This window comes from Schistocerca americana, chromosome 2 (genome assembly GCF_021461395.2).
Source record: "Schistocerca americana isolate TAMUIC-IGC-003095 chromosome 2, iqSchAmer2.1, whole genome shotgun sequence".
Classification (NCBI taxonomy): Eukaryota; Metazoa; Arthropoda; class Insecta; order Orthoptera; family Acrididae; genus Schistocerca; species Schistocerca americana.
Window position 1 is genome coordinate 917,251,754 of NC_060120.1, and position 25,993 is coordinate 917,277,746.

The window sequence follows — 25,993 nt, forward strand, 5'->3', positions numbered from 1 at the left end:
GTAGAAAAATTAACAAGCCGTCGAAGCTTCTAAAGTGGTCTTCACTAGAAGGGAATGTCATTAAAAAGCTGATTACTCAGGTATCTTGTCCACCTACTTTGTATTTCCTTCCCAAGGTTCATAAGGAGCACACTCCTCTGTGCCCCATCGTAAGCATAATTGGATCACCAATGTACCGACTAGCTAAACATCTGGCCAGCCTCCTTACTCCAGACGTTGGTCCTTGTGAGCACCACATCAAGAATACGACCGACTTCATCAGTCGAATTAAATGCTTAGATCTTGGAGAAGGAGATATGACGGTTAGCTTTGAGGTGGTATCATTGTTCACTTGAGTTCCCATCAAAGACTCTTTATGTTTGCTCTCCCAGTTATTTGATGACACTGTTGTGGATTTATTTAAGCACACTCTGACTTGATAGTATTTTTTGTGCGACGAAGATTTTTTAACCAGATGGACGGATTCGTGATAGGAAGCCCATTAGCTCCAGTTATAGCCAATCTAGTGATGGAGTACTTTGAGAACATAGCCCTGGACATGGCTCTTGTAAAGCATTAAAGCACTCCGTCTTCAGGCCACGAGTGGCTACCGGGACCATCCGACCGCCGTGTCAACCTCAGTGGAGGATGCGGATAGGAGGGGCGTGGGGTCAGCACACCGCTCTCCCGGACGTTATGATGGTAGTCTTGACCGAATCAGCTACTATTCGGCCGAGTAGCTCCTCAATTGGTATCACGAGGCTGAGTGCACCCCGAAAAATGGCAACAGCGCATGGCGGCCTGGACGGTCACCCATCCAAGTGCCGACCACGCCCGACAGCGCTTAACTTCGGTGAACTCACGGGAACCGGTGTATCCACTGCGGCAAGGCCGTTGCCCCTGTAAGTCCTAGTCGCTTTTATCGTTACATCAACGACACATTCGTTGTATGGCCTCATGGGCGTGAAAAACTGAGAGAATTTTTCAGTCACATCAAAAGCATCCATGATAACATCAGATTCACTATGGAAGCAGAGACAGATGGTGCCTTGCCTTTTCTAGACATATTCGTCCGCCGGAAATAAAATGGGTGTCTCAGCCACAGTGTTTATTGGAAACTCACTCACACAGACCAATATCTGCATACTACCAGCTGTTCTCAGGGCATTGGTGCAACGAGCGGAATACGCTTCAGACACTGAAAGCCTTCCAAAGAAACTGAGCCACTTACGGAAAGTCTTCAAAGAAAACGGCTACAACAAGTGCCAGAGTTCGCAAGCCATGTTGCCAAAGAAACATAAATCAGGAGACCCCTGAGGAGGGCACGAAGAAGCTTGCGTTTTTAGCCTTCTGTGGCTCAATGATTGGAAAGATTGGAAATTTGTAGTAAGTTCTTATGGTACCAAACTGCTGTGATCATCGATCCCTAGGCTTACACACTACGTAATCTAACTTAAACTAACTTACCCTAAGGACAACACACACCCATGGGCGAGGGACGACTCGAACCGAGCCTCGCAAACTGTGGCAAGGCGTTTCGACAGCGCAGCTACCCCACGCGGCAGGAAAGGTTAGCTGTCTTCTAAAGAAGCACAAAATTGATACGGTTTTTAGGGCACCATCTGAAATTCGACATCTAATGAGACCTGTGAAAGACGGTGTTGGTCTCAGAATGCCAGGAGTATATAAATTGCCATGTGGGTGTGGACAGCTCTATATCAGACAGGCTGTACATACTATTGAACAGCGCCATGTGGAGCACAAGAGCTATTTTCACTTACAATATCCTTAGAGATCAGCTGTGGTCGGTCATGCTTTAAAGAATGGACAACGAATTGCATTTTCCAAGTCATCAGTTATTATGCGGACTGCTAATTTTTGGGACAATGTTACAAAAGAAACCATCGAGTTAAAATTTTCTGGCAACACCCTCAATAAAGGCGGCGCCCTGCAGCTAAGAACAGCTTGGAACTCAGCCATCGGAAAGTTGAAGCGGGCGCGGCAAGCATGCAATAAAGATATTGCCATATATGGCGCTCGAGCGAGCACCAGTGACATCTCTGAAGAGAGGGAGACTCTGTAAGGACAGCAACAGCAGTCATTCGACAGTCACCACTTGACAATGGCTGAGGACTACTCAGCCGAAAGCTCGTCGATTTTAAACCGCTGGATGCGGCTGGTAGCCCGAAAAAATTTTATCTGTATATAGCACAGTGAAACTATGCATTCATATACAGCATAAACTTTTTGGTGGGGTTTCCAGGATCCTCCCTTCCTTTAAATATTTGGCAAATTGGGAATCCATATTTGTGTGTCTTAATACAACCCCTAAGTGCCAACGTTTTTGCGTTCATAACACGTAATTTCAGTAACTGACTAGGAGGTTGAGAGGTGGCAGGAGTCGCCTCTCATATTTCTATCTTACTCTGAGTAATTCGATTTGCCTCTCTGATTGCATGCCGTGAAAAGTTGCTATTCCTTCACACGCGGACTTCCCACGCAGCGTCTCTCGTCACCCAGGTGGTCTGGTGACAGGCGAGTTCTCCTGAGCTTGAAAGGGTTAAGCCTACAGGTGTGAGGGAGTCGAGTGGATGCTTTCCAGACATTGTCATAAGGGCGGCTGGGCTAGAGATTCCGTTACTTCGCAGAAACGTAGTGATAACCGTTTCTGGCGGGCTACCAGCGAGGTGTGGGAATGACTTGTGTTCCCAGGCAGTCTTGGCGGGCAAATTCGCGTGTTTTCTGCAAAATCGTAACTTTGATTGGCTTGTTCAGGGCATAGCTCCGTGACGTAGCAAAATCGGTGCAGAAATTGGCGCTAAGAATCTCCATTGGTGGAATGGTAGTGCTTGGGCAATAGATTGGAATTTTCCGCCAGTTTTCGAGTTGCTGATTGCAACGTTTAACCACGGCCACTGTCGTGGGGGCGGGAATGTTCTGTGTTCGGCTTGAGCGGTGCTCTTGAAGGAGTCGGCTCTCGTCTTTCGGTCGGAGTAGGCTACAAGTCTGTGCTCTCGCTGCTCTGAACAGCCTGCCTTCCGTTGGCTGTCTAATATACTTTTATTTAATTGTAACTGTTTGACGAAGTTGCTTAAGTTAAGACTTCAACGTAACTTTCGCAGTACAGTTGGCAATTGAGCGTTCTATGTACAAGCGGCCTATGTTGTCTGTCTTGAGCGGTTTTGGCTAAAGTTGACTGTATCGGGGTTACTGTGTGACTTCGCTTGTAAAAATCAATCACTGTACCGTCAGTGATTGTGTGGCGAGCCCTCTTCATCTCCCTCAGAGGCGCATTTGTATTGCTAGGAAGTCTTTAATCTGGAACAACCAGACCAGGATAATTTGTTTCGGGCTATACTCGAAACATTATCACCATGACGGGACGTCGAAGCAATCAGCCATTGCCTCCGGTACGCCAGTTAAGAGGACAGCCTGGTAATGTATGCCCCCAGCACCGGCAGATTAGGGATTTTCCTGGGTGATAATCAGAGCTCAGCAGAGCGCGCCTGTTGATCTTTTTCTAACTTTGTTATGTCTTGGGTGTTGGGTTGGCTGTGTGTTTCTCTTAAGATTTGAGTTGCAAGGAATTGGCTACACATACCATTTCCTCATAAATGTCACAATCTAGTTTAGGGACAACTTCACCTTCACAGCATTTATTTGAGTATCCAGTTTGAGTCAATTTGATGTATTGTAAATGTTTCATGTGTTTTGTTTATTATTTTAAGTTTAGTCATAATAAATCATATTGTTAATTTGGACAGAACTTTCATTCTGTTAATTGGTCGAGAACCTTTTCATTTCTCACTACGTTAATGAAACTTTCCTTAATTTAATTAATTTATATCAAATTAAATTATTGCAGGAGCCAAACTCTTGTCTACTCCACTTGCAGGGCCGATTACAGTGAGTTCGTGTTTCTTTTTAATCCATGTGCAAAAGCAAAAGTCAGAGTTAGAATAGGGGGGGGGGGGGGCTTAGAGCATCATTTACATATGAAGATTCTAGAAGAATTTAGTGTTGAATACACTGCTAGCCCCGGCCCATCGCATAAAATCGGATCTTTCCTGTGAATCACTGATGAGCAAACAGTATTCTCAGTAGGAACATTCAAATTTTTTTCTCTGCTTTTGTTTATTGATTAATAACCAAGTTCTTTTTCTTGTAGTTCCGTGATTAGTTTTAAGTAGCGGCACATGATTACTGTTTTTGTTTTCAGCGTATATATTTGTTGGTCTGTTCATTGTTTTATGTGTTTCTTTGATGTGGTGTCCATACCACATCACACTTTGTCGGGTTTGTGTGCACTTTCTGTACCACAACAAATCGTGCATGTAATTACAACTTTAGAACGGTGTTGTTGAAATTTTATGTCTATGTGGAAAAATATATGCAGTAGATTATTTTTACTGTGCATTTTAGATAAATTTATTTTTCATGAATGACCACGAGAAGTAAGGCACAACTATTATCGAACGAAGCTGAAACAAAAGAGGATAGCATAACGGATAAGGGGCAGTTTACTGACGGAGATAGGTTCGGAGATGAGATGGGCACATTTTTAGCAGGACAGGACGACAGGGTCATTGATGAGGAAAGTGATTTGGACGCGATCTTAGAGCAACGTCGCGGCCGTGATTATGATAGTGAGGTAGAGGATGAAACAGAGACAGGCACACAGGTCGAGACGGTAGCAGAAGTTTATAATCAAACGAACGAGAGCAGATAGGGGCCAGCTCGGTCACGTCAGAGCTCTAGCGCCCAGGTGTCCTGAGTTACATCGCCATGTGTGACGAGGATCAAAAAGATGACATAAACCCAATACTGAGCTTCATACGATCAATGAAAGAAGAAGCTGACGAACAACGCAAGAAGGAGAAGGAAGAAGATGAGAAACAGTGTACGAAGGAGAAGGAAGAAGATGAGAAACAACGTAAGAAGGAGAAGGAAAAAGATGAGAAACAACGTAAGAAGGAGAAGGAAGAAGCTGACGAACAGCGTAAGAAGGACACTGAAGCAATAATTTCGCATATAGGGGAAATTCGTGGGAAATTACTAACAATAAAGAAAGAACGTGGAAAAGCAAAATAAATGTCAATGGTAGCACAAAAAGTAGTAGGCCTAGCTAAAGCGGCAGCAACAAGGGCAATGAAAATCGCAAAAGTAACTTCTCAACTCGCAGAGCGCTTGCGACGTGCGACACAAGCCCACTCAAAATCCCTAGCTTTCTTAAAAACTCAAGGTAATATCGCGGTTACGAACATCACGAAACGAATGAAAGAAGTAGAGAGTCGGCTAGCAAAACCAGAGCGAAACGGGTACACGAGCACTGCGCGTTCGGATACCAGTGATGGAGTACACAGAATTGTGTCTCCGAGGAAAAGCTCGCCGTGTTCTAGCCCAGTGACAGAGTGCGGAACTAACAGTGCACACGCAGAAACAGCGAGTAATGGCTCCAATAATTGCAGCCCACTTAGAAGAGTGAATGCTGAATGCCACTCCCACTGTGATACAGAGGTAGCACATCACAGTTATCAACAAGATAGATCAGGACACTCAGCAGACGTGCAAGTATCGGAAACGAGTGACAACACCAGTGCGTGGATCGGACAGGATTTTGATCAGAATCACTTCCTGTCGATACTAAAATTCCAGAAGCTCAAAGATAATTACCGTCGTCATGTCCAACCCAGGCAAAATTAGAATTCATGTGTGGACACATCGAAGGCAAAGCCGCGGAAAAGATGCGGGGTGTGGCAGCGACGTGTCGGACTTATCAGGAATTTGTTGGTGCATTCCTGCGGACCTACTGGTCAAAGAAAACGCAAGACAGAATTAAATAGGAAATAATATTTTGTCCTGAACTGGAAGTGTCCGGTCATAGGAGCGCAACCAAATTTTTTGATGATTTACTCAAGAAGAATCAGTTTTTAGATAGTCCATATAGCAACGGAGAAATCATTAAATTTTGCTTTTCCAAATTGCCATTTAGGTACCAACAGACACTTGTCGGGAAGTGTGGATCTGACATAGAAGCGTTCAAAAGTCTACTGCGCGAACTCGAAGTAGTCTTTCACAAACAAGACGCAAAGGACAGGAAGAAGGCACAAAATAACAAATACCACGGGGCAGCAAGGGAAGACGACAACAGATCGCATAATCACGCTGGTCAGTTAGGAAACCAGGGTTACGGAAATCAAGGATACGCTATTCAAGGTTATGGAAACCAGAGACACGGAAACCAGAACGCCAGGGAACAGGGTCAATCTAGACAAGGAATCTGGGACAGGAGGAATAACGAACGGCAAAGCGACCGTAATTGGAGAGAGCGAAACCAAGGACAACAGGAGAACCAGGAGATTGAAATTAGACCTGCAAATCCTAATACACGTCAGAGGAGGGGGAGTCTGACAAGGGATTGGCGCTAGTCCATAGGACTCCACCACATCTCTCACACAAAGAAGTTCGTGGAATAATAGTAGTTTAAGTGGTGTGCATAGTAGAATAGGCAAATATATGAACCTTTCTTCGGGGAACAATAATCGTTGCATTAATAGATTAAGATTGTTAAAGTATTAACACGCTGCGTTTTCTCGCATAAGAATTTACTGCTGCTAACTTTTTGTTTTGTTTATGTTCGCGACTTCCAATGTCGATGGAGTAGGAGACACTACCTTTTCATGAGCAATGTTTTTGTCCTTTCCTGTCTGGTGTCCATGTTGAGGGATAATGATGAGTGAGGAGATGTAGCACAAACGGGCGCATACAAGAACGTGCTCTTAGAAGCGTTCTGAGAAGTCGAGATATGGTCCATAGCGGCCACAATCAGTTCGTGAGACGTTCATACCAATGCTTGCAGGCACGCAAGATTGTGTTATATTGCTTGATTTCGAGGATGAATACGGGCAGTATAGTTTTTACAGAGATGCGCCAGCATCGTTGTCTTGCAAGTTGGGCTGAACCTGTGAGCGTTTGACTCCAATGGTGCCCTAGACGGTAGAATTGCGGGCAGAAAGCCTACCATGCCAATGTGCTAGTTGGGGATTTAGTGTGCTGCTCGTGACTGTCACCGATGAATAACCAAGCAATTATACTTGGAGATTCGTGACATACTGTGTAGTTGGCGTGCGGTGGGCGACGGAATCCTCAACAGGAACCAGTCCTGGCTCGGTCATATTACATTGCCTCTGGAAAGGTGCCCTTTGATCGCTAAAACAGCATCACATAGAAAAAAGAAGTTGCAACTATAAATTTATTGTCTTGTATAGCCATGGCTATCCCAGTCTCTGGAGTTTCAGTGAGGCGTAGTGAGAACTCGGAGGCCGTGTCGTACGGCGCGCACATCACTGTGGTCGTCAATAGCGGCGAGCAGCGAGACATCTCAGCGTAACAGGAATTATGTAAGAGTATTGTATAAGGTAAAAAAAAAGGAGAGTACCATATACTAGCATAAGTTAAACTTTAGGATTTAACAATAACTATATCATTAACATTGTGGGGGTTTTCTACCACAAGTGTTTGGCGCGCGCCTGTTGGGATGCTATTTTTCAGGTCACCAAACCACAGACCCCGAGATAGAGGGACGACGGGCGAGCGAACGTAGAATAGTTGCATGTTCTTTATAACTCAGTAAAACTTCGACCTGCATAATAACATAATTTATTCAAAAGACATAGAATGTAGATCGTTGGCAAATGGTAGTTAACTCTTGAGCATGTCTACTGTCGCTCTATATAAGTAATAGTAATATTAGTGCGGGCCCGCACATTTAGTTGTTCATCCAATATAGCGTCACACACCATGTACAGTACTGAAATCGGTCTCCACACAAATATCAAGACAAATTATTTCCATGTCTAGATTAGATACACTAAGATTTTGTTATAATGATAGCCATAGATTGATAACTATAAAATTAAAATAAGAGTGTCTGATATGACAGACCATCAATGTATCGTTACGTAAATTTATCATAACATAGAAGGTCATGGGAAAAAGTTAGGCATAACATTTTTGTCAGAACTGTGCAGATGACGGAAATCGTGGCAATGCAGAAGCCAGCCGGAGCAAAAACAAGAGATCATCGGCTATCTGCAAGAAGGGGAGCGTCAGTGCGCCACCTGACGAGAAGGGCGCGGGAGCGTCCCGTCCTACAAGTCGACGGTCACCTGACCGTATACCTGAGGGATTAGGCGGCAGACAACCCTCGCCGGGCCACAAGCGAAAGTGAGGCTGGCCGTTGACACTGACACGCGACCAGGACGCAATAGCCAACTAGCTCTCCGGACGCGGCAGCCGTTTGGAGGGATTCCCTGCGGCAGACCACATTGTCGTGAGTACACAAAGAAGATCACGTACAGTGTCAGAACCTGCGCCTATGTGCCTCAGGACAGAAAGGGACGCTATATACTCACCTGTTTGAGTTTTTACAACTCACTAGCATTGGCCGATCTGCATACACAAAGCAGTATCATGCCACAAACTCTAACAAATGAATTGTCTCATTTCCAACTTCTCCTCTCTATTAGAGAGCAGTTGTAGCAATCGTCGCTCCTAGTTAGATCCTGTATGGATGACCTCACACACTTGTGGAGTCACTCCTCGTGCCATCATCCCTCGTCGAACTTCAATATTGGTAAACGTAAAGTACTGCCCAGGGAGAGAAGAGATCTGGACTAGTGATGCATCCCAACTAGTAGACCTCAGAGACAATTAATCGAGGTGAGGGGAGCCTATCACTATGTCTTCCTACCGTACTGCCATGACCATATGCATGGGTCTTGCTGCAATCTCAAAAGCGTACTGCAGATGCTCCAGCACACCCTATTGCTGTTGTAACAACGTAGCAACAACACCCGACGTTTAGCCCTATGTGATGTCAGTACTGTGGCCCCATCCCAAAGGCCCCCTCCGATGCCCAAGACATGGAACCAAGTGCATCAATGCATATGACTCAACATACCAACACCCTCAGAGAAACTAACGAATTTGTGAAGTGCTTCGAATATTTCGAAGAATGTGATTTAGTGCCTCATTCTCAGCACAGTCGTGAACATTGTGCAATGTGCAAGCACAACTTGACACCCCATGAACCGTTTTTTTTTTTTTTTTTAATTTCTTTCTCTAGTGATGTTTTTGTAATGTATGTTATACCTTGTATGTGTTTGTGAATTTGCACTGTAATTCTTACGTAAATGATACAGTAGGGTGCACATATTACAAATTACTGTATTGTGCTCTACACCATGTTTTTTTTGTATTTAGTATTTATTGTTGTGTGTATGCAAACAGTGTGCCTAAAGTCCCCATAAACTGAGGCAGATACCACCACTGTCATTGTGAATTGACCATCAAAAAATGGCTCTGAGCACTATGGGACTTTCATCTGTGGTCATCAGTCTCCTAGAACTTAGAACTACTTAAACCTAACTAATCTAAAGACATCACACACATCCATGCCCGAGGCAGGATTCGAACCTGCGACCGTAGCAGTCGCGCGGTTCCAGACTCAGCACCTAGAACCGCGAGACCACTGCGGCTGGCTAATTGACCATCAGTTCAGGGAACATTTTGTAAAGGTTATTCTTACTGCAGGGAGACAGAATGAATCGGGGGTTGTAATTAGATTCTGAAAGCTCACAAAGAGATTGTTAACTCAAATAGTGTCATGTGTGATTGAGTTCAGACGCCGACATTGTCATAAGAGCGGGAGCGACACGCCCAGATGGGGCAGAAGGGGCGGCTGGGCTAGAGATTCCGTTACTTCGCAGAAACGTAGTGAAAACCGTTTCTGGCGGGCTACCAGCGAGGCGTGGGAATGACTTGTGTTCCCAGGCAGTCTTGGCGGGCAAATTCGCCTGTTTTCCGCAAAATCGTAACTGTGATTGGCTTGCTCAGGGCATAGCTCCGTGACGTAGCAAAACCGGTGCAGAAATTGGCGCCAAGAATCTCCATTGGTGAAATGGTAGTGCTTGGGCAATAGATTGGAATTTTCCGCCGGTTTTCGAGTTGCTGATTGGAACTTTTAACCACGGCCACTGTCGTGGGGGCGGGAATGTGCTGTGTTCGGCTTGTACGGGTGCTCTTGAAGGAGTCGGCTCTCGCCTTTCGGTCGGAGTAGGCTACAAGTCTGAGCTCTCGCTGCTCTGGGCAGCTTGCCTTCCATTGGCTGTCTAATATACTTTTATTTAATTGTAACTGTTTGACGAAGTTGCTTAAGTTTAGACTTCAATGTAACTTTCCCAGTACAGTTGGCAATTGAGCGTTCTGTGTACAAGCGGCCTATGTTGTCTGTCTTGAGCAGTTTTGGCTAAAGTTGACTGTATCGGGGTTACTGTATGACTTCGCTTGTTAAAATCAATCACTGTACCGTCAGTGATTGTGTGGCGAGCCTTCTTTGTATCCCTCAGAGGCGCATTTGTATTGCTAGGAAGTCTTTAGTCTGGAACAACCAGACCAGGATAGTTTGTTTCGGGCTATACTCGCGACATTATCATCACCACGATGGGACGTCGAAGCAACCAGCCATCACCTCCGGTACGCCAGATCGTGTTTTTGCAGTTAAGAAGGCAGCTTGGTAATGTATGTCCGCAGCACCGGCAGATTAGGGATATTCCTAGGTGATAATCAGAGCTCAGCAGAGCGCGCCTGTTCGTCTTTTTCTAACTTTGTTATGTTTTGGGTGTTCATTGTCTGAGTTCTCACTACTGTAGCAGCAATTAACATTGGGTTGGCTGTGTGTTTCTCTTAAGATCTTAGTTGCAAGGAATTGGCTACACATACCACTTCGTCATAAATGTCACAATCTAGTTTAGGGACAACTTCACCTTCACAGCATTTATTTGAGTATCCAATTTGATGTATTGTAAATGTTTCATGTGTTTTGTTTATTATTTTAAGTTTAGTCGTAATAAATCACATTGTTATTTTGGACAGAACTTTCATTCTGTTAGTCGGTCGAGAACCCTTTCATTTCTCACTACGTTAATGAAACTTTCCTTTGTTTAATTAATTTATATCAAATTAAATTATTGCAGGTGCCAAACTTATTCCTACTCCACTTGCAGGGTCGATTACAGTCAGTTCACATTTCTTTTTAATCCATGTGCAACAGCAAAAGTCGGAGTTAGACTAGGGGGGCGGGGGGGGGGGGGGGGGGGGGGGCGCCTTAGAGCATCATTTACATATGAAAATTCTAGAAGAATATAGTGTTAAATTCACTGCTAGCCCCAGCGCCTCGCAAGGTATGATATACAAGCACCTGACTAAGCAAGACCTCAGTTCCCTCACATAGACACCCAAGCGATCTTGGTCTAATCTTTGTATGTCATTCTCTGCAAAAACAGACAGTACTTTGTCAATATACTTATTACGGTATTTTCTATAGAGTCATTATTACCTGATTGCCTCTGAGTAGCTTTAGCAATAATATCACTCTCTTTACATGTATCTTTTCGACTTTCCTCTTTGTTAGGGCCACATTTGTCTACTGCTATCTTCAAGTCAGCTGTCGATGCTGTAATGGTTCTATCATCTCATTGAGCCTGATATTGCTCTTTAACCCTTTCTCAAATAATTTTGTTTCTTTATTGTTAAAGGAGGTTACAGTAAGGGTGACCAGCTTTGTCGCAAATGTAAACACACCTTCACCAGAGTGTGGGGGCAGCCTGTTGGGCCAAGTGTACGGTTGTGTAAGACCTTCTAGTTTATGTTTGTGCCCCTGTTCGATCATCTGGCCTTCCTCCCAAACAATGACATTAATAAACTGTATCATAACATCAAAAGTAATGGCATTAAGTAATGAAGCTCTGGAAAAATATGCATTGTAACCTACAACATTTGAACTAACATTCTTTATTTGAACTAACATTCTTTACACACAATTGTCTGATTTCATTGGCAATTATAGTCTTAGCACATTTAAACATAATATGACTTGGGAATTGGTTCCTTTTTTATTCTAATAGACTTGTGCACATACACCGGAATTAGCTTTTTCTCCAGGCATTGTTTGTTAAATTTGATGTTCAGTGATGCCTTCATAGTTTTGTATTTCAAGTTTTGTAGTTACGACACTCCCCCTATCTCTGCCCAACTAGACAGATTATTGTGAAACTTTTATCCGTTCATCCTGGGGTTGGCTCAGCAGCCAGTATGTATGATATGAAAAAACAAGCAGTCTTGGTGTTAAAAGCTTTATTATTTCCCAATGATGCGTTTCACCTCTATTGAAGCATCTTCGGATTGCCCTACAGAAGAAAAACAGAATTTCATAATAGTGGTGTGATCCATTGTAGTGAGATTGGATCACCAAGGAAATAAAAAAGAACTTATTGACATTTGGTAGTGATCAGTACATGAGGTCATCATCAGTTTTCTGCTATATTAGCAGGTCCTTTGCCTGTCCATTTTCTGCGATCCATTGCTTCCTTCTTAAGTTTGCTGTATGTTGTACCGCCCATCACGTCATCCTGTATCTGTAATCTCTTCCTTCCTCGCTTCCTTTTCCCTTCTACATAACCTTCTAAAACTGTCATTCTTTCCTCACATATTCCCAATCCAATTTCTTTTTCTTCCTTTTATTACATCTAGTAACTGTTTTTTCTCTCCCACTCTTCTCAGTACCTCTTCATTTTTTACTCTGTCCATTCAACTCATTCTTTCCATCCTCTGCCATGTCCACATCTCAAAAGCCTCCAGCCTTTCTCTGTCTTTCTTTCACAAAGTCCATGTTTCAGTGTCATACAGAAGAACAAACCAAACAAAACATTTTATGAGTCTTTTCCTTAGTTCTCTGTCCAGACTGCTGCAGAAAATTCTCCTTTTCTTGTAAAGGGCCTCTTTTGCCATTGCTAGCCTTGTTTTAATTTCTGTGCTGCACTTCCAAGATTCCTAAAATTTTGTACCTGTTCCAATATTTCTTAGTTCAGCATAATTTTTATTTCTCTATTTCCTCCTAGTGCCAATACTTTTGTTTTCTTTGTGTTAATTTCCATTCCACAATTTTTTCCGTTATATTCATAGGTTCCACTAAATCCTGTAATTCTTTTTCCCCTGTGGCTAGAAGGAGCATGTCAGCAGCAAACCTCAAACAGCCTACTCTCCTTCTTCCAATTTCTACTCCTTTGTCATCTAATGAGCATTGGTCAATCATATTTTCCAAGTAGAGGTTGCAAAGGGCAGGTGATAGACAGCATCCTTGTCTTACTCCTTTTCCTAGTCCGATCCAGCCTTATTAAAGTAATGGTTGCCTGGGTTCTACAGGTACCTCTTAGTGATGCAGGCATCAGCATAGAACTTAAAAACCTCAAACACTTTGCTATTAAGAGTGGCTACAGTGCTCTCACGTAAACAAACTCTATGAAGCAAAGAGGATAAAGATCACGTTAGTTCTCCTGACAGCCCGTCTGTTGGAAGCACTAACTATGTATGCTTGCCCTGTTTAGGCTACATTTGATACGATCCAGCTAAACTTTTCAGGAGAACAGACATTCATGGAGGTACCAATATTCAGAGTATGTACATACAAAATTAGACACCGACCAGAGATAAATTTCTGAGTTCAGGCATCTACTTGCTCGAATGTGATGAATGTCAAGCTACATACATTGGTCAAACTGAAAAAACACTGAAATCTATATTTCAAGAACACCTTCTAAGTAAGGAAGGCCAAGTTAAGAAAAACTCAACCTTCACCAAATCATATAAAGTCCAGTGACCATGACCCTCCCACTCTGCAAAATTCAAAAATTCTCCACTGTGCTGAAAAAGATAAAAACTCAACATCATGGAAGAAATAAAAATAGCCAAGCACAAAGTGAAAGCAGACAGGTGCTTCCTAAACCATCAGCTGGCTAGAAGGTACCAAATGTACTTCGACAGTAGGAGATTTTGTTTAATGTTTAAGAGCTAAGCCTTGGATGCTATGTAATTGAATCATGCCACCCACTACATTTTTCAAAAATTTATCCTTTTAAATGTCTTATTTTTAAAGTTTACTGATTTTTTTTTTTTAGTTCTTGCACCCTTTAGTGGATGTTCTATTATTATGCACACTGTGACATATAGCTGCCACTTGCGCTCTTCCACTGATGTAGCTCTTACATTTTTAACAAGAAGGTTCATTATTGTCTGGAAGTGGGATTTTTAAGATTAATTTTTGCTATCAGCTTTTGCTCTGAGAGGTCTCTGTGTTTTATGGTGGGTGCCAAATAGATAACCATAGCAGTTTTTTTTGTTTTTCTTTTACATTGATGTGACTATATATTATATTTCATGTTGGTATTTGCATTTATCAGCATTCCACTTAAGTATATTTTACGACTTAGATGCCACACTTGTTTGGCACGTGGACAAGGCATTGACAATGTTAGTCAGTAGTGACAGATTTATGGAGATTCAGGTATGAAAAATGTTGTTGGCTATAATACTAGTTGGGACACTCAAAACTGGTACTCGGAGATCCCTATGTACCTTCATGCTTTCCCATTACAGCAATGCATTTTTTATTTGTGATATACTTTAGTTTTTCATTGTTATTCACCCTCATTTCTGGCTATTAATTTAAGCATTTTATCAGCAATTTTAGAGCACCAGTCGTCGATAATAACTGTCATAGTTTGCTGTTATGACAAGATTTAACAACTGAACACCATCGTAACTCCCAGCCAGCAGGTTTCACCTGCCGAGAGCTGCATACAGTAGTCTTAAGACCCTTGCATGTTTTCATTGAGTGTGATGTGTGCAGCCAGATTATGCACCTCTAGTATATTTCTGATGTACAGATTTAGTGTAAGACTGGGCTTGCTTGGTTTGCACTGGAATGCACCACATGCTGTAAAAAGGTAATCTGCTGCTTCCTTTTTATTTCTAGTGTGCGATGCCAACGTAAGGACAAAGCAGGTTACATATTTTTTTAAATACTTTTTCGGCCATCTTCTGTTTTATTACATTTTACAAGACACCGTCCAGTGTTTTCAAAGCTTTGACAAGGGACATTTACCTGCTGGGATATTTTATGCACCAAATATCAGTTCTTTTACATTTTTTTAGTAATCCACTCTCACTAAATGGGGTCACACCGCTATTATGAAATTTTATATTTCTTCTGTAGGCCTGTCAGAAGGTGCCTAAAGAGAGCATAAGGGAAATAATAAAAAAATTTAACACTGTAATCAACACTACTTGTTTCTTCATACGTAGTGTGTTTGTAAACTGTTAATGGAAAATTTTGCATCCAATGCAATAGTTTTGGACTGACAACTATACTGGAGAAAGTTTGGTAGAAGGTAAACAAATGAGTAAAACAAGCAGAATATAATGGTACACTACAACCGAGAAACATTGTTGTTGTATCCGAATGCCGCTCCAGCGACCGCTTGGTCTGAGTTGTTACTATGGATTGTGGCAATGTTAGTTTCAGAGGGTGGGCAGATGCCCTTCCTGTCGCCCCCTCATACCCCCTGGGATGGAAGTAGTGTACCCCAGATTGCGTCTAGTGCAAAACTTTGAAATAGTGCAAAGGTGTTACAAATGTCTGCGAGTCATGTAACTAAGGTGGGATGTGGGGACCAGCCCAGTTTTCACTAGTGGTATGTGGAAAACCACCTAAAAACCACATCCAGGCAGGCCGGCACACCGGCTCTATGTCGTTAATCCTTTGGACGGATTTGGTACAGGGCCAGCGCACCTACCCAAGTCCAGGAAGCAGCACATTAGCGCTCTTGGCTAGCCTGGTGGATTATTCAAGAAACGTATTAGAGATTTTTAGAAGTGGCTTCGCACTATACGAAAGAGGACCTGCACATTTCTTAATTTCGTATATACCAGAATTTTCAGATAAATCTACAAGATCACTGGTGCAATACAAATTTCTTGCTACTGCCAGTACAAGGGCCTCAACACACACACTTAAAATAAGGCAAGGCAACCTGAAATATACATATCTGAAAGGCCTGGAGGAAAGTAAGTAGATGTACACATCTCAGTACTGTAGATAAAAGTTGTGTGATAGGCTGGTACAGCTGAATAAAATTTAGTAAAGATAGGTGATGTAAAACAGCAGCACAAAACATAACTGCAGCTCAAATCCAAGGATACAATTTTTACATCTACACAGATACGCATGGTGGAGGGTACCCGGTGCCACTACCAGTCATTTCCTTTCCTGCTCCACTCACAAATAGAGCGAGGGAAAAGCAATAGTCTATATGCCTCTTACGAACCCTAATTTCTCATATTTTATCTTCATGGTCCTTAGGTGCTATGTATGTTGACAGCAGTAGAACCGTTCGGCAGTCAGCTTCAAATGATGGTTCTCAAAACTTGCTCAACAGCATTCCTCAAAAAGAACATCGTCTTCCCTCCAGGGACTCCCATTTGAATTTCTTAAGCATATATGGAGCACTTTTGAACCTACCAGTAACATATATAGCAGTCTGCCTCTGAACTGTTTCAATGTCTTCCTTCAATCCAACTTGGCATATATTCCAAACACTCAAGAAGTACTCAAGAATAGGTTGCACCAGGGTCCTATGTGCAGTCCCCTTTACAGATGAACCACATTTTCCTAATATTCTCCCAATAAACCTAAGTTGCCCATTCACCTTCCCTACCACAGACCTCACATGCTTGTTCGATTTCATGTCACTTTGCAATGTTATGCCCACACATTTGAATGATGTGACTGTGTAAAGCAGAACACTATTAATGCTGTATCTGAAAATTACATGTTTGTTTTTCCTATACATCTACATTAACGTTCATTGTTGTACATTTAGATCTAGTTGCCATTCATCACACCAACTAGAAATTTGTGTAAGTCATTTTGCATCCACCTACAGCCACTCAACTTCAACACCTTACTGTGCACCACAGCATCATCAGCAAAAGACAACCGTAGATTGCTGTCCACCCAGTCTGTCACATCATTTGTGTATATAGAGAACAACAGCAGTTCTAACACACTTCCCTGGAGCACTTCTCATGACAATCTTGTCTGCGATGAACGCTCGCCATTGCGGACAACGTGCTGGGTTCTATAACTTAAGAAGTCTTCGAGCCTATTCCATACGGTCATGCTTTCGTTAACAGCCTGAAAAAGGAGCTCCATGTCAAATGCTTTCTGGAAATCTAGAAATATTGAATCTGCCTATTGCCCTTCATCCACAGTTCACAGTATATCGTTTGAGAAAAGAGCAAGCTGAGTTTTGCACAAGCGAAGATTTCTAAAACTGAGCTGATTCATGAACGTAAGCTTCTCAGTCTCAAGACAGTTCGTTATATTTGAAATGACAATTTGTTCAACAATTCTGCAGCAAACCAAAGTTAGGTATATTAGTCTGTAATTTTGTGGGTCCCTTCTTTTACTCTTGTTGTATACAGGAAGCACCTGCACCTTTTTTGAGCCAGTTGGGACATTCTGCTAGGTGAGAGATTTGCGATAAATGCAATACAGGTAAGGGGCCAATGCCCTAGAATACTCTGTAAAACTGAATTGGGATTCCATCCAGATCTGGTGACTTACTTACTTTCAAGTCTGTCAGTTGTTTCTCTGCGCCAGGGATGCTTATTACTATATTGTTCATGCGGGAGTCTGTCCGATGTTCAAATGACATCATGGTTGCTAATCCCTGGTTCTACTCTGACACTGTTGATAAGGATTGGCCTATTTGTAGATAAGATATCCCCATTACGTGTGGGCTGCCAAACTAGCTCCTCAAGACAATTTTTAAAAAATGTGCTCAAAAGCACTTTGTATGATGGCCTGTAGGTATCCTCCGCAATAGATCCATAGACATCCCAATCTGTACTCAGCAGGTTAAAGTCGCCTCCAACTAGTAATGCATGATTTCGGTATTTACAAGTCACTGACCGCAAACTTTCTTTGAATGACTCTAGAACTGTCACAGTGGGATCAGGTGGCTGTTAAAAACATCCAACAAGTGTGACCAGGTAACTTCACTGTCACACTCAACTTAGACCTCAGTAGGAACAATAGGTTTGTCAACTGCCATGAATATTTCCCCTCCTATAGCCTCTAATCTGCCTTTTCATTATACATTCCATGTCCTGCTAAATATTTCAGAGCTTTCCACTTCAACTTTCAGCCACCTCTCTGTCACAAGAATAATTTGGGCGCAAGAATTTTTCTGGAGGGTAGTAAATTTGGGAACTTTGTTATGAATACTTTGACAACCTATTGATAAAATTTTGACAGTTTAGGTATCTTCACTCTAAATGCAGTCTGACTTCCCCTGCTGTGTATCGACTGACCAGTGTTCATCCAAGTATCTTAAACTACCACCTACACTAAAAAAACCTCCACAAGTACTCTGGTACCCAAGTAGCTGCTTCCTTTGCATAGTGCAACCTGACCTATCAAGGGGACACCTACAGATCCATACCTGGTAACACAGACCTATAAATGTGCAACCACGACTGCCACAGAGTCAACAAAGCCTTTGTTTGAGACCCTCCACTAGGCTCCAAATCAAAAAGACCCCAATCAACTCTGGGAACAATGATGCAAAATGCAAGCTCTGCTTGCACCTCACATGCAAGGCTAGCAGCCTTCACCACCTCCGCCAGCGACCTGTCAAACTGAGGGTTGCCTCAGAAACCATGTAACAGACGATTTTGGTGCCAACATGAGCTACAACTTGCAGATGATTACTTCCTGTACACACAACAGGCACAGGCAGGGCTGCCTGTACATCTCAGATGAAGCCTCCTGCAGACATACTGAGTGCACACTGGCTTTCTTTCCAGCCCTGAACACTACGTATCTAATGGGCTCCATAATATGTCTAATGTTGGAGCTCCCTGTAACTAGTGAACTCCTCTCCCCATTTTCCTGCTGGAACCTGCTGAAGCAGCAGCCACATGTCCACTCACAGGATGAAGGGACAAAGCCAGATGGCTAGTCTTCACATTCGCCCTCTGCTCCGAGCATCGTGAACGTGTTACCATCCGCCACTGTGTCAGGTACACTAGGACGTACCTTGGCAGCAGATCGCTTGGGCAAAACAAGCAATATCTGAGCTGTCCCATGTGATGTGACAGATTCTTTGCCACCTCTACACCCCTAGGCAGTGGCTTGAAGGTGACTGACCATAGCCAAAAGTGCTTTCAGTTGTTCACGAACTGTGCCTAGTTCCTCCTGCGTTTGCACAGTATGCACACATCCTACCCATCCTACCAAGTCTAAGTGCAAGACAAAATTGCAAAAGCAGACAGAATACTAGATGTGCAACTTGCTATGCTCCTGACGTGGCACCAAGGGATTCTGATGCATTAATGAGCTATTTAGGACTGCAGAACGAATGAATTTACATGTATAAAAATGTGATTTGTGGAGATGGAGACTGTAAAGTACCACCTAGAAACATTGAGAAGGATGTTAGTCGCCAGAGTTCCAAATATTTTCAACTAATTTACAGACTTACTGCTTGAATGTCATCAGTGGCTCTGAAACCTCAAGTTGTGACTTAACTACCGACAACGCAGACACTCAGGATGACTTTGAAGCTATGAGAATAAACCGGTCTTTTCTCATGTCCTTAGCAACAAGTCTTGTTCAACTTTACTTGCACTTTTATCCAGAAAATATCCTAAATGCGAACCTCAGGAAGAAACAAAATGAAAGAAGAAAACAAATACACACAATCTGGACAAACACACACATCACGGATGACACATTGCCACAGCCCAAGAGTTGAGAAAAATGCAGATATGGACGAAAAGAAAGTGTAGAATATTGGCTCACAAAAACGCATCCAGGTTGGATTCCAAATGTTATGTCTTTTAGGATTGCTGATCCCGATTGTTTTCTTGCCACTATGTTTTCTGGTGCAATTGCAACACAGACCAATCCAAACAAATGTTGGAAGATAATGGACTAAAAAAAACGAAAATTATCAACAGGATTTATTACTTTTGCAAAAAGCCCCATTTTTTACCCTGCCAGTGCTGCATTCACTGAGAAAATGTCCTCCAACTAAGAACTTGTTTGATCAAAATGAAGAAATAATTTTGGGAGAGACAAGAGCTGAGGAATTAATTAAAATCTATAAATATCTGCATGATTCCAGAACGGGCTAATTTGTACTTTACAGCCATTACAATTCTGTATAAAGTTTTTTTTTCTTCCATTTTTTTCTGGAAGTATAAATGTTATTTAATCATGTTTCTTATATTGCAAGACATGATACAACACAATATTACTAAAATAATTCTTGTGACAGTTAACAGTTGCCTTCAATAAAGGTGATCACTCTTTTTAATTTGTATAATGCTATCTATGTAATTTTCATAATCAAATACAGCTTCTTCTCTTAAAAAAACTCACTCATGGTTTTTTTGGGTCAGGTTAAACTGCAACACACATTAATCATACATCACAGTTCTAGAGCCAGTAAACCAACCACTACCACCGCCAGCAGCACAACCAGGTGATGTGGCCACAGCTCGTGGCCTGCAGCCAATTATCCATGCCTCCTCGCAGCTGAACTGCAGTGCTGGAGAGTGACAACAGCAGCAAATCTTGGCGTTGAAGACGTGAAGGACCTGACTGCAAAGTGGACATAAATTACTGCTTTATCATCCATCTTCGTGTATTGACAGTAGTCTGGTGACAATATTTTTCCTTTCTGAGGTGTCAGGCTTCATTATACACAAACATGTCATCTCACATTACCTTTTGATGGCTACATATCTTTTCTGAGGCTCACATTTAGAACCTTTACTCGACAAAAGTTTAGGTAAAGTTGACAAAGATTCCACTGGGCATTAGAGAGAACAGACATTTCCTGATGGCTTCATATGGCTCTTCAGATTTTTCTTCATTCAGACAAATTGTTGCAAAAGCTGTTCTCGCATGTCTTCCAGGATTCCACACTGTCCTGCAGCTCCTTTGTTATGATGTGCTGATTATCACCGCTACATGACTCTCAGATAATCAACTCAGTGTCTGAGGACTCAGATTCATTCAACTTTTTCAGCTATAAATCTGCGAATGAAATGAATATATTTACAGACGTTGAATTTTATGGCTGAATCGATACAGCTACAGATGTATTTATGAATGCAGGCTTTGCAGTCTGAACAACATAGTTCACACGTGCAGGAACTGCCTTGTAACTTTTTTCACAATCTATGTCTCCTTATTGGTTGGTACTGCTACTTTCCATACCATCTCCACAAATGACATGTTCAGGCTTAAGCTCCTCTGATGACTCACGCTGCTGCCTTATGGCTGACGTTTTGGATGTCACTTTTCCTCATTCAAATGTAAAGTGTCATACAAGTAGAGCATAAGCTCATGAACGGTCATGCCCAGTCACATTTTGGCTTCTGTCCCTTCAGACAAATATGTTTTATTACATAATGCATCCTTCCTAAGCGCATGTTGATGTTAAGGCCGTTGTGTTGTCTGTAACAACATACGCAATTTGCAATTGTGGCCTTGTAGTTTTTTTTTTTTTTTTTCAAAATATATGCCGAATCTGGGTCTGTCTTCATGTAAAGTATGGTCTCTTCTAACATTTCCTGGAAACTTTCTCGGTCATTCGTTCCACGAACGCCCTGCTAAGCTTATAAACCTATACTTCATTTTCACGTCTCTATATCTCTAACACACATTTTTTCACCACACATTGTCAATGTACAGTGAACAAAACAATCAGTGCTGTGATGGAGTTGTGGGTTTTCTGGCTATAGCGACTAATCGCACACAGAAAACTCAAACCTATTACAGTCAGGCACTTTTATTAAGGTTCGTGTAGTCATACAAAACACGAGAAAAACACTACAGAAAATCACAACACACAAACTGTAATCAAAGTCCATAAGACCGAACCCAAAGAACAGCGAGTCCCCAAAGACCGTTTACTCTGCACTTCGTAAGTGGCAGTTACTGGTAATCGATGGCCGCCACAGAGCCCCCCCCCCCCCCCCCCCGGGCATCTTCCTGTGTAGTGGTGTTGTGGGATGCTCGCTGGTTGATAGAGGTGTGTGTGGAGAATCCATGCTCTCTGTGCAGGGTGGACTTGCGCTGGTAGAGTCCCCCATCCAGTTTAGTGGCGGACTGGTCAACCTGCACGTGTGAACTGGACTGGCACAGATGTCAGTGTTGCAGTACAGGCAGAGAGGGGGATGTGAATCTTGAGCATCCCGTCAGTGCTGAACGTTGCAGCTATGCCAGCCATATCCACCCCTTGGTGATATTTGTTGTGTGAGTGCACTCACGTGAAGTGTCCCCCATGCGAAGGATGAAGATGGATCCCTCGTGGAGCTGCAAGGAAAGCTCATCATGTGGGCACTCAGAGGCACTGATTGAGATACAAATCTCGTTGACAGTGGACATAGGGGGCACTAGGGGAGGTAGTGGGGAAAAATAATGTAGTTCAGAAGAAACACTGGAACACTCTGTGGGCGCATTGGGTGCTGACACTTGCGACGGTGTTATGTGACACTCAACATATGGTTGAGCCTGAAGTTGTGAATTGTCACACACAGTGCCCGAGTGAAACGAGGGTAGAGTATTGTCACATGCAACAATTGAGCTGCCCACAGGTGTAGGCTCACTGCAGGTATGATCATGGCAGGGCGCAGGGAGTAGTAGGTCTGTGTGAGATCAGAGTCATCATCTGACACAGGAACACTCAAGATGGTGTGGTACAGATTCCTTGATCATCCTGACTGGTTTCACGTGTTGAAGGGAAGCTGTCTGCCAATGGCCACTGTTGAGAATGTCCATAGTATTGTCCGTGTGAGCTACTACTCGATGTGGGCCAGAATAAGGTGGCTGTAATGCCAGTTTGACTGTGTCATCCCGTAACATAACAATCTCGCAAGAGTCTAGTGCCGAATGCAGAAAGACCCGAGTATGGATATGTGGTCATGGAAGGGGCATGCGGATTGCAGCTATGTGTGTCCAGACAAGCTCAACTAGAGTAGGGAGGCTGGACAGGTCGACGTCCCTTTCGTCATTGACAAACTCTGCGGGGAGAAGTAGGGTCTCACCATACATGAGCTCTGCAAGTGAAGCCTGGAGGTCTGTCTTACAAGCCTTATGTATTCCTAACATAACCCAGGGAAGGGCATCGGACCACTCACCACCATGGCACATGAGAAATGAGTATGTCATCGAGGTATGTGTAACAATATGTGCAGTTAAACAGAAGTGAATCTATAAAACGTTGCCAAATTTTGGCCGTGTTTTGAGGCCGAAAGATGTGATCAACACTGTCTGGTATGTCACTCTGTTCAATGGGTATCTGCAAATATGCCTTGTGGCAGTCCAAGACACTGAAGATGCATGCTCTGCTAAGTACTTGCACGAAGTCTTGTATATGAGGTATCGGCTAATTGTCTAATACGGTGTGCACTTTGAGGCAGCGATAGTCGCCGCAGAGGTGCACTGTGCCATCCTTTGTGGGAAGTAAATGTACGAACAAAGACCATTTGCTGTCCAACAGGCGAACAATACCTGCCATCAGAAGTTCCTCTGCTGCGGCCTTAGCAAGGTGTAGTTAGCAGTGGCAGCAGTCAGTGCACTTTATGACCCATCTGTTGTGACAGTTTTGTGTTGTGCAATTCGTGATAAGGTTCAGCTGGGCTGGCGAACCTGCTCGTGGGTTGTCACGAACGGGAATCAGTGGCATGTAACAGTCACTAACCTGATGTGCCAGGGAAGCTGTTCGTGTCGGCAGTGACAAAGTTCCACGAGGTGCATCTATGGTGTTGGGGGCAGCAGCATCAAAGACCCACATGGTGGGTCACCAGTGTTGGAGGGTGGTGGCATTGACAGGCATTGTACGAGGCATCATGCCTCAGTGAGAGCTTGCGTAGCCTACGATATGGTGCGGTTCAATTTGGTGTTGCAGTTGCGGAAATCACCAACTGCAGAGTGCTCAGACTGAAGCTGGGCGATGGAAGTTGCGAGGCTGTCCGTCAGTAGCTGGGTGATGGAAGTTGTGGGCTGTCCGTCAGTGAAGAACACTCGATGAGAGCCGTGTCAAAATCGTCAATAAGCTGAGGGAGAGGGGGCCGAGGAGCTGAATTAACAGACAATATGAGTGGATGAGGTGTGGTGCAATAATGCAACCGACTAGAAGTCTGGCAACAGTCCAAAATGAAAAAGGAAGTCAATGCCTAATACTGGGTCTTCTATGTCAGCCATGTAGAAGGACCAAGTAAACTGTTTGCCAGGTATAAGTTCAATAGGTAACTTGGCCAAATTGTCGACACGAAATGGCAGTTTAGTTGCTGCTTGAAGATACAGTTTGGCTAGTTTCATGTTCTTTACGGTAAATGTGGGAGCTATGACACTAATGTCTGCTCCGGTATCGACGAGAAAATACCGGCACGAACCTAAATCCAAGGCATACAGATGTCCTTGTGAGGTGGGGGATCTGACAGAATGCAATGTCTGTGGGCACCCTTGCATGTATCCAGGAGCCGTGGGGCCTACTGTGGCCCGTGTGCAGTATTTGGGAATGCACAGGGCAGGTGGTAGTTGTGAACAGCGTCCCTGTAAGTGGAGTGGAACCAGCATATGCATGAGTCAGCTGTACTCGCCCCACCTACTGAAGTGTCAGGCAAGGGGAAGGCTGAGGTGGGGAGGGGCTAGTGCTGGCCTGCTTGCGATGCCCTGTCTTGGCCACTAGATGTCTGCTGTTCCTTGTGCTGTCCACAATACGCACGCACCTGGCCTCTACCACCCAATGGTGGAAGTATATTCACAGGATTACTTACCTAGGCACTGTACTGCGTGGAGGGAGGTGACAGTGCTCTATAATGGCGTATGCCTGGTCTGCCAGTTGTAGTTTATCTGTGAGTAACACTGCAGTATGTGGACGCAAATGTAATTGTAGTTCTTGCAGCAGCTGTACAACTGCAATGCCCAAAGCACTAAGTACGGCCAGATCTCAGTACTGACTTGCGCACGCAAGCGTCGCCACCACAGTGAGGGGTTTCTGTCACCTAAAGTCTCGTCATACATAATTTTGTGAATTGTATTGGCTGTCAGATGAGAAAGGCATTCAATGAGTAGTGCGTGAGCAGAGGCATATTTCTTGCTCCTGGGTGGGTTCCACAACAAGTCACTGATGAGATCAAGGTGGCCCATGCAGGTGGTTCACTAAACACACAAAACGAGTGCTGTCATCTGCAATACCATGTATGTCCAACACGTTGTCCATGGTAAACCACATCACTGGGTTGCCTGGTTGTGACGGCGGCAGCTTCGGAAGACGACGGGGGACCAGTGCTTGTGGGGGTGTAGGGAAGGCACAAATTATACGGGGATTCTGCACGGTGTTTACTGATGCAAACTTTACCTCAGTGGCGGGCGATGTGTTGCATTGAACATCCGTTAGCTGTGCAGGCGAGAAGTGATATCGAGTCCTTGTAGGCAGGAAATCTGTATTACCACACGACGAGCACGGCACGGCAGGTGTGGAAGTATCAATGTCCGATGCAGACAAAATCTTGAGCAGAGGCAGGAAATCGTGACTGATCGCTGAGTGACAGGGTGGAACCACGGCAGGAGTGTCACCCAACGTGTGGGTGGGGTGGCAGGACGGGTAGGCATACACATGCCAACATGCAGTTGCACGAATGTCCTTTTGACTGGCACATAGGGGGATACATTAAACGGTAGACCACTCTGAGGAGGGGGCGGCCATGTGTGTGGACCCCGAAACTGGACAGCTGCATGGTCCATGTGCAGTAGAAACTCGGGCTAGGGGTTTCCATGATCTTGTCTTGGAGGAGCATTCTGTCGAGTGTAGAATGCCAAAGAATGTGGCCACACCAATGTGTACAGTGGCTGGTGTGGTGTGCCGATGAGGGTTAGCGTCACTTGTCCAGTCGAAACAAACACCGGACATACAAACTTTCCTGGTGTATTAGTAGCACATGGGGTAAAGCATTGTGCTTCATAGTCGAATGTCCTTTCTGCAGTCATGGTGTCCTGCACTGCCGGAAAGACTGGAGTTTGTGACATTGTCTA

The 25,993-nt window shown here is 43.7% G+C and overlaps 1 pseudogene; it reads right to left on the reverse strand.

Moving 5' to 3' along the window:
- Positions 1–760: 760 nt before the first annotated feature.
- On the reverse strand, positions 761–878 carry LOC124596797 (annotated as a pseudogene).
- Between the last annotated feature and the right edge of the window lie 25,115 nt (positions 879–25,993).